Raw genomic sequence first — 14,529 nt, forward strand, 5'->3', positions numbered from 1 at the left:
GCTCACATTAAGGTGTCTGCAAAACCACATGTAGACAAACTCAACAAGGTTCCTCACTCCTTGTCTGTCTTGTTAGGTTGACTGATAGACTGTATATTTTTTCCTATATGAAGATAAAAATATCTGTAATTTCTTGCAGGTCAAAAAATGCCTCCCTGTCAATTAATTGGAAAAAAACATAGCTCACATTGACTGAACTTTTTACTCCTGTGTCAGAAAAACATACACAGAAGCTCTCTAACAAGGCAGTTTGGTAATAAATGAGACTATATTTGAATGGGATCTGCAGAATCACCTTTATTCCACAACTAAAATAGGAAAACTCCAATATCTTCATTATTCCTGTCATTTCATATTTTATCTCCATACTAAAATAGTGAAGGAGCCACCAAGCTTCTCCTAAAAAGATAACACCCAACCAGACATTCACGTAAGCAGAGTACTACTAAGCCAATTGCAGAATTATAACTGGCAAGTTTAATTTTGTCATGCAGCTGGAAAAGGAAGAAATTGTTTAAGAAATTACAGGATTGCAGAACCATTATTCCTAGTAAATGCTAGGACAGTTTTGGAGTTCCTAGATACTATAAATAAATAAACAACTTTGGATCAGGAATGTTTAATTAGCATTAAACACATTTGAGTGTTGAGGGCTGGAACCTCACTGCCTTCTGCTCATTAGGTTGGTTGTGACTTTTACTCTGCTTGTTAATTTCATCTTATTTATCATAAAACTATAATTTAAAAACCACAGCAATCACTTAAGGCACATTATTGTTTAAAAGCTTAACTGGAAGTTATTTGATCCAAGCACTAGTTACAGTACTACTAGATTAATTATTTGTGATTTTTCTTTGCGTTCACTATAAGACAATATTCTACTTTAGAGTAAACTGCCTAGAAGACAGTCTAACGAGCTGACATTACTTACAGAGCATTGTATAAGATCACTTACAAGACAGTGCAGTGATCAAAATATTTTTTTCCTGGTCACAATTGCTCTAAATATTTTCATTGCTGTTTTTCTATATTTCTTGTTCACAGACCTTCTTTTTGCCTAATTTCTCATTTCTGTACTGTTTTAAATCTTGATTGAGGTTGTGGTCTCACCATCCCAAAGTTTCAAGGCCAGGCTGGGTGGGGCTCTGAGAATCTGGGTCTAGTGGAAGGTTCCCTGGCCAGGACAGAACGGGTGGAACCAGATGATCTTTGAGGTTCCTTCCAACCCAAACCATTCTATCACGCTACGATTCTATGAGTTTGTCTTCTCACACGGCTAACCTACTGCACTGCAATTTTAGAAATTCCCTAGGAGATGAGATAATCTTACCTTATAATATTTTTTTTTTTTTTAATAAGACCTAGCAAAAGAACAGAGCAGAAATAAGACACCTACCTGTCAAAAGCAACTATTTTAAGGGTACACAATATTCTGGGTCTGGTTGGGAAGGCGTTAATTTTCTTCATAGTAGCCCATATAGTGTTGTGCATATGTGACTGAATAGGTGTTGACAACAGAGCAGGAATCCATCTGTGACTGAACAGTGCTTGCACAGCATCAGTGTCTTTCTTGTTTCTCACTTTGCTCCACCAGGGTAGGCTGTGGGTGGGCAAGAGGCTGGGAGAGAACACAAGCAGAAGAGCTGACTCATAGTTGATAATTTCATCAGTGATAAAAACCAATGAGATTATAACCTTAAAAACAGGTGTATAACCTACTTTAAACCAAGGAAACTGTTTATAAAAGGAAAAATTAGTAATTTATAAAATTTTAATTAAATTACTATAAATATTTACTATTTTATTTTGATATCTGGGTTGTAGTGTAAGCTAAATATTTTGAATAGAAGCATTATAATTGCATAATTCCCTTATTTATCCAGGAATTTACAACTGGAGAATTTTTATTCAAATTTATATTATTTATTGTTTTGGTTCTTCATGTTTTCTCATGGCAGTGATTTCAAAAAGAGGTTTTGTCTGCCTTTAGGCTGTGTTCGTTCATGTATGTTTCTGTTATCACAGGCCTACAATCATCAACTTCAATTTGTTTTCCCCTGCAATTGAAGAATTGATTTATTATCTAGCTCCACATTTTTAAAATAATATAATTTTACACATGAGCTAGATACCATGCTTGCACATAGATTCATGGGATGTTTGTAAATTTATTGCCATTTGTGTTTAGTGAGGAGAAGACAGAGGAATTCTGTACATGTAATGGAAATGAAGGCACTTAATTGAACAGTTATTTGATGTTATATGCATGTAAATATGGATGAATGGGATTTATTAAATACCCATAGAAGCTAATTCATTGCTTAATGTATTTTTAGTTCACTACAGGATCAGCTGGGCTAGTGGAACGTCTGTTAAAGGTAAAAATTTACGTTCACCTACATCATCTCCACTAATTTCAGAGACTGAAAAAAGTGGTGATGCTATAATAAGCTAGTTCTCTAGGTCCCCTCTATAACGTTTGAAAAGAATTAGGAAATCTGAAAGGATAATTCATTCCATTAAAGGTAAAATAATTATAGGAGATACAAATTCCCCTAGTAAAGCTTCTCTTTCATTACTAACTTAGAATAGAAGCCAGAAGGCTTATGTTACTGAAAATAAATCCCCTCTAAAGTCACATCTTCAGTTTCAGAACATACAATTTTGGTATTTCAGTAGCTCAACACAGTGTTGTAAGAAGTTAAATGTCAGATAAAATCTTCAAGTTTAGAGAGTAAAAATGTAGAATTTATAAATTATTATTTGGAAATTAGGCTGTACCTGTTACCAGAGGTTGGCCCTAGTCATGATTGTAATCATGAATCCACTTACTGTCTTCATCCACCCAGGCAGAAACCAAATTCTCATCTTCTGAGAGTATTTCACTTGAAGCAGCTATGCATCCTTCCTACTGTTGACTGCCCCTTTTTATCTTTCATTTGCAATAGTACTAAAAGGCATTTTATTTTCTTAAGAAATAAAGAGACATGGTAGTAATATTGTTAAGGACCTACTATAACAGCCTTTGATATCAGTGAGAGTTTCTCCATTGACTTCAACAGGTTCTGAATGGAATTCTAAAACATTGAATTTAGGGAACAGCAATTAAAGAGCTCTCTCATCAATAGCAAAAAGTTCAGAATGTCTATGCATTAATTCTACTGAAAACAATGGCAAAATAGCTGTTTACTTGTCTAAAATGAAATATTTTTAACCTCTGTCATATAAACAATTTCAATAATCAGTATGTACGTATACAGATACACAAAATGCACAAAAGTGTGTAGTAACTAAAAATTAAGTTATAATTTAACAGACGTAATGAGATCTAAGTATTAATAACCTCATTAAAAAGTCTGATGAATACAAAAGCTCTCACATTATAATTACTCTCAGAAAGAAAAGAAGTCTTGTTAATCTAGTGAGCAGCTGATGACAGAGAAAATTATAAATAATGGAAACATTGCACAAATTAATTCTAGATTTGGACAGAATAGTTTGTATTTAATAATAGAAAGTCTTTAGCAGAGAGTAAGTATGATAATAGACTCAGAATATTTTGGGTTAGAAGGGATGACTATTCTGGAGGTTGTTCTAACTATTAGACTACTTTTCTCTCCCATGGTCCTCAATTTTTTAAAAAGAGCCAATCTTTCTCTTACAACAGGTCAAAATGAAGCTAGATGCTGGCCAGCAGCATCCTACAAACACTGCACCAACTGAATACTAATGAAATGTCTCCTTTCAAAAAGTTTTGAGGCTGTGAAAGACTAATGGGAGATTTTTTTCAAAATGGAGAGTAATACAAAATACAATTGCTTAGGCAATTTTAGGCAATCAAGCTTGTGGTATTCATATTGATTTGCCATGTATAATTAGTGACTATTATAATGGTTAAGTTAATTCTGAAGACACACTGGTTTTTATTTGTCTGAGCTACTTCTCATATGTAGAGGCATAGCTCCTGGAATAGAAAACTAAAAACATGAGGCTACCATTATTTATTATATTGGGCAAAGATAATTCATTATTCCTGTATCATACAGAGTGTACCACAATATTTTGTATTTGGCATTTTTAGCATGTTCCATTATTAGTTGTATCCCCACCATCATCTTCCCATGTCTTTTAGTAACAGACTTGATCTGGCACATATTATACATATTTTGCATCCAAACTCTAGAAAACAGCATAAAATACAAGTTTATCTTTGCCTTCAATTAGCATCATTATTTCTGTTTAGTTGTCAGTTCCTTGAAGGGCCAAACTGGAACAATTGCTTATATTAATCATGGCAAGAAATGCTAAGACAGCCCATGGGAGCACCATTTTTTCACTTATTGGCTTTTTGTACAAGCTGTATTGGCAAAGTCATTTCACAAGTTTAATGGATGATTCCAGCTTGTAAATGTATTGGTCAAGGTAGGTCATATAGTGTAGTATTTACAGAAATAGAACCAGACAGGTTCAGTAACTAGAGTAGTTAAATAATAATGACAAAAGGCTGCATGTTTACCCTTGCTTTTTATGCCTTCCATAAATATTTTTGTGCCATAGGAAATTTAATGCTATAATGTGGTCAAAAGATCAGGCTTTAATTACTGCAGTACCTTCTGCTCAAAAGTGATGCTATGCTGTAATTTTTAAAACCTGTCATCAAAAGATTAATTTTACCTGATGAAGACTGAAGTTGTGCCATCATAAAAGGTGCAATCATTTGTCCAAAAACAAGACATAAAGTGTCTGTGGCATTAGCAGCAAAAGAATTAGGAAAAATCCCATCATTTTAAAATTAAAAGCATTTACAGTGAAAGCTTTCAGTTAGCAACTAGCTATTAGAACTGAGTTCAGTAGTCTGCTTTGGTCTCAAGATTTGGTGGTTTTAGTGTTGTAATATTTCTCTAAGGCAAATCTACCATGATGAAAGAAATATTAAAATTCACTCAATGTCATGTTAAGCTAAGAGATCAACAGTAAAAGATACTTTGAGACCTAAGGAACAGCACCTTTCTCCTCCAGGTTGGATTAGCTACTTACACTTTCCATTTCAAATTAGGATTTGGCCATTCACCATTGGTGAGAGGCATTGAGTGCCCACCAGTCCTGAATACTTTGCTGTCTCATCTGTGGGGGTTACCTTTAATCTGTTGCTGATTTAAAGTTCACTAACATCTTTGAGTATTTCTACATAGGTAGGAGAAAGAAAAGTATATGATTGTTCTTACCCATGCATTGGGTAAGAATGCCAAAAACGAGCCAAAAACTAGCCAGCTTATTAACATTCTCACAGTACCAAAATGAAGCTACTGAAATCTTTAGAGAGTCAGTTTATTATTTGGGTCTGCATTAGTGCATTAGAAAACGTCTTCCCAAATTTTCTTCAGTAAATTCCCAGAGCATACAGTGCCTTGTGTTTGTCCTTCATCCATGCAAACAAACGCTCTCTATCACTGTGCTTCATAGCCCTACTCGCCTCTGCCGTCCTGTGTCCTGGGCTGGTTTCGCAGGACAGAGGAAGTGCAGACAGTGCAGCCATGTAGATGTGCCCAGTCACAGCTAACAGTGTCACACAGCGATGAACTGGGAGTAGCATGCCAGAACTAGCAGCTAGCAGTGATCAAAGTGCCTGAGGAAGACTACTTTGAGGTAAGAGCCTTCCCCTTGGCATTCCTGACCAGTCTAAATACACTTAGCAAAGAAACACTTTTTTGTGCAACTTGGAAGAAAATATGAACATACAAAAAGCCCTTTTTCTTTTTTTTCATGCTTACAGGAATGCATTTTGAGCACCAGGCAGAAAAACACCCCAAACTCTTCAGATAATGTTCATTGCACTGTAGAGTAAGTAATCACAATGACAATTAATGAATTAAAGCTCTGCATTTTATGGAAAACTGTGCTTGTGATAAAAGCGGATGAACAGAATAATATTACATTGAGATGCTCCTTAAATACAGAAGTAGTTACTTCACAACGAAATGAAAGGACACTGCCAACAAGGCTTTCAAAGTTAAATAAATCTACTCGTGTTTGTTGTTCTAATTTAGTAGGTCAGTATTTCAAAGAAACCCTGAGATAAGCAAGCTGGCAGGAAAATGAGGGAAACAGTTATTGGGGGGATAGTGAGAAAAGGTTTTGGACCTGAATTACTCTTGGCATTTACAGGTTGTGAGTAACATTAATAAAAATTACAGCTGCAACAATGATGACTCTCTGTTATAATACATACTGTCAGGAGCAGCCTCTTCAGTGACCTCTGGTAATATGATTCTGCTGGTGGATGCTTACGAATCTGCTGAGGCAGCAAGTTAGAGCTGCAGAAATGGCAAGCCATCCCTCATTCCCCAAACAGGAATCTGGCACTGAACTGGAGATTCAAAAACTACAACATACATTGTGCAAAAGTAAATAAGAAAATAAAAAACCATTTTCTTTTTCCTACATGAGAGAAGCACTTCTATTCCATGGGAGATAAGGGTCATGATAGCACATAACCACAGACTCTTTTTCTAACAGATCAATGACTATTGTTTTGGCTGTGTGAAAATATCTTTTGTCCACAGGAAAACTGCTGAATGAATAAAGCAATTGGAAAAAGTGTTACCTTTTGCGTGCTGGAAGCAAACACGGTTATTTATTGTTCATATCCTTCATTATACCTTCCTCAGCAATAGCACTCTATATTTCATCCTCTGCACACCTGTAAAATTACAAATGCAGCTATTATCTACAAGCATGTGCTAGAGAAATGCAACATATAATTACAACAGCAAAAAGCCACTTAATTTGCAGTTCTTCTGGAGTTGGTTTTATAATTTCAATAACACTTTAGAAAGAAAAAAAGGCAACTGCTTACCTTAGCCATTAATCCTGGAGAAAATGTTTTTTTGTCAGAGTAATATACAGTAAAAAGTAACTAATCATTAACACTCCACCAGTCTAGTTGCTACATCTGTAACTACCAATTTCCTGGGGTTTCTCCCTAATAAAACCTGTATTCATCATTTCATTTGCTCCTGAAGTACAGCAAAGTAGTTGAAGAGTCTGTGTTTATGTGTAAAAGAGAGTCAGCTCCCTGTTGTGAACAGGTTGTTTCCTGCCTATTACAGGAAATAAAATAGCCAAGCATTGTTTAAAAACATATTTTAACATTGACATTTTTGTACTGTTTCTTTTCATTCTTCTCTCTTACACACAAAAACCTTGAGAAAAGTTTTTTCGAGTTCTAAGTGATTGTGGGAAGTAAATCATGGAGATAACAAGTGCAATGGTTTAAACGTTATTTCTATCCCATCTACTTCTTTCATATAGGACTTACCTCTTTTTGTTGCACTGAAACTATTCACAAATTTTGCTTTTAGAGCTAAAGAAGATATCCAGATGTAAGAAAAAAAATGTTTTCCAATATTCTTGGCAAATTTCAATGGTCTTGATATTTACCTAATACTTAAAATCAAATCTAAAAAAAAAAAAATTAAATGCTAAAATAAAAAATCACTCTGGATTAAACAAAACATTTCTTTATTACCATTGGCATTATCAGTCCAACCTATTACTTCAGCGTCTAAGGGCCTCTCCCCCTCAAAAGAAACATTCACTCATTCAACTACAAAGGCACTGTTAGAGCCCAAAGTAATATGTGTTCTCCCTAATCTAAATGAGCAACCTGCTTGTCAGGAGTAAAAGCATAGAACGAGAGTAGTCACATCACAACACTTCAGAGTCTGAAACTTGAAGTCTGTAGTCCTTGGAAAAATAATCCCCATGAATTCTGGGAGAAACTAAACAGGATGAAATGTGAAGGGGAACAGTGTGAAGTTAATAAAGCAGGGATGAAAAGGTAATGGGAAAAATAAAAGCCAAGGTGAGGATCAAAAAAAAATGGATAGAGAAATCAATTCAGGATTGCAGAAGTTTTTAAATTGTGAAGACTTTATGTATACATTTCTTAAAAGTATATTATTATAGATTTCCAAGCCAGATCACTTCTATTCTTACATGTCTTAGCTCTAAATAGACTACGAGAACACTCAGAAAACAAAGATTCCTTCAGATATTTCATTGCTTTCTTTTTGTGACTTCATGCAGGCAAACAGCAGCAACAAGGGGTTACTCACTGAAATTACTAGTAAGGCAAGCATATTTGACTAATTTTTTTTATACTGCTTTTGAAAAAAAAAAGAGTACTAACTACTAAGATCATTTCCCTAGTCTGATTCTGGCTAACGTTACTATAATATATCTGATAACCTACTACACCTAAGTAGATATATATGCAAAATGGAATGAAGCAATAAATTTTTATGTAATTAATAGATATTGCACATACTTATGTACGTATTTTCAGTGTTTGTGGATTTGAAAGTTCAGTACTATGCACTGACATTGAGAACTCCCTCAGCTTTCCTGAAATGAGAGCTTTAGCTCCCACACTTGCAACGCAGAGCCAGAGCATTGCTCCTTTCTGTTGCCTGACTGCAGGCACCCAGACACATATCCCTTAACCTCCGGTTAGAATCACGCTCCATTTGGGCCCATATGGGAGCAGTTGCCAGAGTTTCACTGCTGCTGGGGAAGGCTCCTCTCCTGGCAAGATTCCTGGCTTTACAGAGTCTCAGTCCAAGGCAGTAACTCCTACTTGCAAGTTAGAGCTGAGGCCTTTAAGTCCTCACTCCATTACCTGCAGTCTGAAATTCTTCATGACACGGTCACTCAACCACAGCACAAGACAGAAAACTGTACACTGACCATGTGTGTGCACATGCACACCCACAGCACCATCTCAGCAGACAGTGGAAACCACTTGTTCCCATTTGAGGAATGCACAAATTATTCAGTTTTTTTACAAAAACTTTACTGAATTAAAAAATGTCACATTATTTTTCTGATTAGTCAGGCACATTTTCAGAGTTGAAATTCTATTAAGTAGCTGTGGAATAAGAACCTTGGGATTTAAACCACCATTTATATTTGAGTAAGTTGCTTTAGACTGTCTTTGCAGTCAATGGAGAGAAGTTGGCATTTCTAGGGCACACTTTATCTCATCTTAAAATAGCTGTCTAAAGCAGGTCAGACGAATTGTGCCCTTGCAGTGCCTTTTACTCCCCACTGACTATAAAAAGCATGACTAGCTCAGAGGTACACGTCTACACTATAGACATTTACAGATAGGTGATAAATTCCATGCTGTATGATTTATGATGAGCTGACTTTGATGGCCAAGGAAGGATGAGTTCCAACTCAATTTTCCCCTGCTCCAAAGCTGGGTTGTTTATAGGGCTTCTCAGCAAAGTGGATACCACTGTATCTCTAAGGAATTGAACTGGCACTGTAGCCTTAAATTCCTGACACTTAAACAGACATTCATTCGTTAGTTATTCATAGAACTGGTGGACACCTGGTCATCTCTGAAACCATCTCACCCTTTTGAAACACTTCTTGGAGGATTTGGCTGAATGAACTGATAGATCAGAAAGTTATTAGGTGAAGACCAAGAGAGGCATATGCAGCTAGCACTGCTACATAACTGTCTGAAGGAGACCATGATAAAAATTTCAAACAAAATTAGACAAAAGCATTCTCACCTTGCATTTGTCCTTAAGTAATTAATTGAAATAAGATATAACAACAGCATGAATAAAACCAGTCATCTCTAACCATATCTTTTGCTTCTTCAACTCCTTCCTACTCCTTTTACTCAACTAATCCAGTCTTTTATTTCTGATAAAAAATACCTGCAACTGATCCCACTGAAACCAAGCTAGTAAGAGTCTCATTATTCAGCAACATGCTGTATACGCACTGTACATCTTTGCCTTATAAGCTACAAGATTCCTGTGAATCAGGGACGATCCTTTATTTATTGTTACCTTCATAAGCATATCATCTAAAAACTATCATATACACTATTGAAAGAGTAGTGTTATTTGCACACAGAGAATAATAAAACCACTCTAGTTTAAGCAAACATCTTCTCAAATAAGGAAGTATCTTCTTAAGTAATGATAATACTGAATTTTAATGTGTTACACTGAATTTTAATATGTTACACTTTCCAATTTTGTACTGCAAAACCAAACTTTGATTTGTAACATTTCAGGCTCCATACATGGCACAAGGATAAATATTGCTTGAAAATAACTGTTAGGTCAAGTTACTCTCATTACGTTTGCTTCTTTGTTCACTGAGAAAAGCAGTAATTTTTGTCCTAACTATACAGGAAGAGACGAGGAATAAAGGAGAAACCCCTAGATATTCTCTGAAAGATTTTCTCAAAAAGAGTTAGACTCAAAAACCATTGAATGCATTGAAAAATCTTACTGGGTTCAGTTTGCTTTAGTTTTGGCCCTTGTAGAACCCACTATTACTTTAAGAATGAGAGAAAAATAAATTATTTCTGTTTCTTCATGCAATTTTAAAGGATATTTTCCACTTAGTTTTTTTTGCTTTAATTCCATTGTTCTATGAGAACCTTAATATGATACCACATTTCTTTGTGATAGCCTAGTCCATTTTAATATAAACTCTTGAAAGAAAGCTATCTTTTTTCAGAAGCTATAATTTCTCATTTCAACAACCAGAAGTAATTATTTTGAGTTAAATTACTTTACTATTATACTCTTACTATAGATAGAAGAGTCAGAATACAGAAAATTCTGGTGCAAAATTCCTGTAAGACAATATTTCTCCTTTTCATCCAATTTGTTTAGCCTTACACAGCATGGAATCGCCATATGGTCAACACCGGTCCTCCACAACATCCTTCTCTCTAAATTGGAGAGAAATGGATTTGATGGGTGGACTGTTGGATGGATAAGTAATTAGTTGGACAGTCACATCCAGAGGGGAATGGTCATTGGCTCAGAGTACAGTGGATATCAGTGACAAGTGGGGTCCCACAGGGTCTGCATTGGGACCAGTGTTATTTAGTATCTTCATTAGTGACATAGACAAAGGGCTTGAGTGCACCCTCAGCAAACTGCAGATGACACCAATCTGAGTGGTGCAGTTGACACACTAGAAGGATGGGATGCCATCCAGAGGGACCTGGACCAGCTCAAGAAGTGGACTGGTGGGAATGTCATGAGTTTTAACAAGACCAAGCGCAAGGTGCTGCAGCTGGGTGAGGGCAACCCCCTGTATAAACACAGGCTGGGGATGAACAGATCCAGAGCAGCCCTGCTGAGAAGGACTTGGGGTGCATGAGAGGCTGGACATGAGCAGGCAAAGTGCACTCACAGCCCAGAAACCAAATTGCATCCTGGGCTGCATCAAAAGCAGCATGGCCAGCCGGGCAAGGGAGGGGATTCTGCCACACTGCTCCACTCTGGGGAGATCCCACCGGAGTGCTGCCTCCAGCTCTGGGGCCCATCACAGGAAGGACATGTGAAGGTTGAAGGATCAATCATAAACCACAATGGTTAGAGAGCTGGAGCACCTCTGCAGTGGGGAAAGGCAGGGAGAATTGGGATTGTTTAGCCTGGAAGAGAGAAGGCTTCAGGGTGATTGAATTGTGACTTTCCAGTACCTGAAGGGAGCCTACAAGAAGGATGGAGAGAATCCATTTACAAGAGCTTGTAGTGGGCAATGGCTTTAAATTGAAAGTGAGTAGCTTTGGATTAGACTTTTGGAAGAAACTTCATTACTGTGAGGGTTGTGAGGCACTGGAACAATTTGCCCAGTGGACTTGTGGGTGCCCCACCCTGGAAATGAATTCGAGTCTAGGTCGGATGGGAGTCTGAGCAACATCTGGTCTAGTGGAACGTGTCCCTGCCCATGACAGGAGGGTTGGAAATAAATGATCTTTAAGGTACCTTCCCACCCAAGCCATTCTATTATTCTATGGCTATCTGTAGGAATTTCTAAATGTTGTATCATGTTGGATAGGGATTAGAAATGCCTCTACAGTCATCAAAGCCCTTCTCTGACTTTCATAGGCCTTGCTATACTATGATCCATACATAAAATAAAAAATTCAAGCAGGCAAGATACCCAGAAATATATCTGGGAGCACAAAAGACTATGTGGTGAGAACAGGTCAGAGTCACAGTTGCATCAGTGTTTGACAAATGATGGATATGCTCTCTTAACACGGTTAGATGAATTCTCTTTTTAAGGTTTTGAATATTTACTGTACATTTGCTACAAGTGCTGAATGTATGAATTAAATATCACAAGGAATGTTCTGTATCCTATTAAGACACTAAACTTTTGCTTTGCATTCAGGTTTATGGTGCCGTATATGATACAGTTTGTTTTGTACTCAATTTGAAAGGTTTCAACGGGCTTTCTTGTTTAAGAATTATGTTCTGTAAATATGAAATTGAATTTCTAAGCAGGAAATTTATCAAACAAAAGGCAAAAATAAAGACAGAGGATCTTATGCTTGATGATTAAATATACTTCTCTCAGGACTGGAAGAGGGGTTCAGAAGATAATTGCTGTTGTTAATTTAAAAATGGCCTGAAGAAGTAACATAAAATGTACTCTAAATAACTTTGCCAGTTAGTGAAGCTATACATTTTTTACTTGAAAATACTTGTATTTCATCTGTTCCAAAAATGCACATAATTAAACATTAATTCCATTTTAATTGCATCCCTAGTGAATGCTCCTATGCCATTTTGTCTTTTGAAACTTTGGCTAGTTTAAAGCAAAAGAACTTGTACTGACAAATCAGCCAGAGGCATGATGTTGCCTTTGACTGACAGCCACGCTAGTAACTCTTTTAATAAGATAGGGATGATATGGTTGGTATAGATAATTTTTCTCAGTGTGGGTGACAGCCTCAGGCACAAGTAGTCTAAATGAATGCTTGAAACCCTATGCTTTTAAGTAGTCCCAGAGGTATAGCTAATCCAACACTTCCCGGTATCAGGCTATCACATATCAAATGCTCTGAAGTGTCTGTCCAGTAACAAAGAAGAGGTAAGAACTTAGTTATCTATTAAAGTGTAAGTGATCAGAGTTATTTTGTAGGTGTGCTTCAAAAAAGAGTTCTGTTGCAGTAATTAATTAGATGATGATAAGTGTTTCCTGTGTATGCATATGGGGCAGTGCCTATGGCGCTGCTTCCAGAGAAGCTCCTATGTGGGAAGCTTACAAAGCAGAAAGCATGGAGGTGAGGATCTAGTTTATAATCATGAAGAGGACAGTCTGAGACTGATGGAGATGAGCTACAAAGAGCTTCGGAAGTAAAACAAGAAAACAGTGCTATGCAGCCAGGAAAAGGGACAATTTGCCTGTTTTAGTGAGCACCCAGGTTTCTTCTTTGGATCCTTCTACAGTGACAAGAAATCAGCAATAAACTGTTCTGCTGCTCTAAGTAGTTTCCATGGCAGAAGGCTATTGCCTGCATAATGCATGGTGTTCCTCTAGGAGCCTTGGTTTTGTAAAAGATTATTGTGTGGTAAGGTTTTGGTAGCAAAGCAGTTAGAGTGGTGGCTTCTGTGAGAAGCCACCAGAAGGTTGTATGCTATGTTTGATAGAGTCCAAGCCAGACACTGCCAAGATGGACTGGACACTGGACAAAGCCAAGTCCATCAGCAGTGGTGGATGTGATCCCATCAGTCCCTAGGATAACGCATTTAAGACAGAGAAAACGTTATTGTGCAGGAGAAGAGAGAAGCGAGAATATGCAATGGGGACAATACATACACCCAGGTAAGTGAACAAGGAGGGGAAGGAGGTGGTACAGGTGCCAGAGCAGAGATTCCCCTGCAGCCTGTGATAAAGATCATGGTAAGGCAGCTGTGTCCCTGCAGCCCACGAGGTCCAGGGCAGAGACATACCTGCAGCCCACAGACACCACACCATGTCAGAGAATCAGTGAGGTTTTCCAACTGATACAATACAAACACATCACTTCTCTGGGACAAAAGAAATATCTTTATAAGTGTTCTGGTTTCATGTAACATCAATGGTGCAATTCTTTAATCAAATAAATCACCCTTCTCCATGCAAACAAACAGGTATACTGAAGTCAAATAAAATATTTTATTATTCTGTGAGAAAAACACCTAAATTTCATATCAGAAACTAAGCCTGACATAGAGCAATGGTAATAGTAACAAAGTGAAATGCAAACTGCTGACAAACAAAATAAAAGCAATGCAATTTGTGGTTCAGAATGTTAATATTCATCTTAGTTTTATGGTGTGATGGTTATTTAGGAGCATGTTGTAATGTTCTACCTAGGTATTGCTCCTGCACAAACACAGAGGTCTTTCTGGTTGATAGAAAGACTCATAGTGATGAAAAAGGACTTCAAATCAGATAGGCCACAACTCAGTAAGGCTTTTAAACTTTTGTAAGTGTTATGCATATGTCTGGATTGCTTTAATAAAGAGGGGTTTAATTAATCATGGATGAAAGTAGCTTTCTGATTCAAACACTTAATGTGAACACACTGAAGAGTTCTGAACAGGAAGATTTAATTTTTGGGTATGAAGAATGTAAATTCATGAATTAATAAATCTTTTTAGCTTTATTTCATTATCTTAATGCATATTTTTTTCATTACCTAGTCAG

At 36.8% G+C, this 14,529-nt stretch overlaps 1 long non-coding RNA gene across 1 annotated transcript; it reads left to right on the forward strand.

Annotated features, from left to right (window-relative positions):
- The first annotated feature begins 5,523 nt into the window (after positions 1-5,523).
- LOC146443314 (uncharacterized) lies at positions 5,524-6,795 on the forward strand. Its single transcript, XR_014856016.1, has 3 exons — positions 5,524-5,646; positions 5,774-5,841; positions 6,236-6,795. It is a non-coding gene; the product is annotated as an uncharacterized LOC146443314 (long non-coding RNA).
- Positions 6,796-14,529: the final 7,734 nt, after the last annotated feature.

Source organism: Lichenostomus cassidix, chromosome 1Aa (genome assembly GCF_008360975.1).
Source record: "Lichenostomus cassidix isolate B80296 chromosome 1Aa, HeHo_3.0, whole genome shotgun sequence".
Lineage (NCBI taxonomy): Eukaryota > Metazoa > Chordata > Aves > Passeriformes > Meliphagidae > Lichenostomus > Lichenostomus cassidix.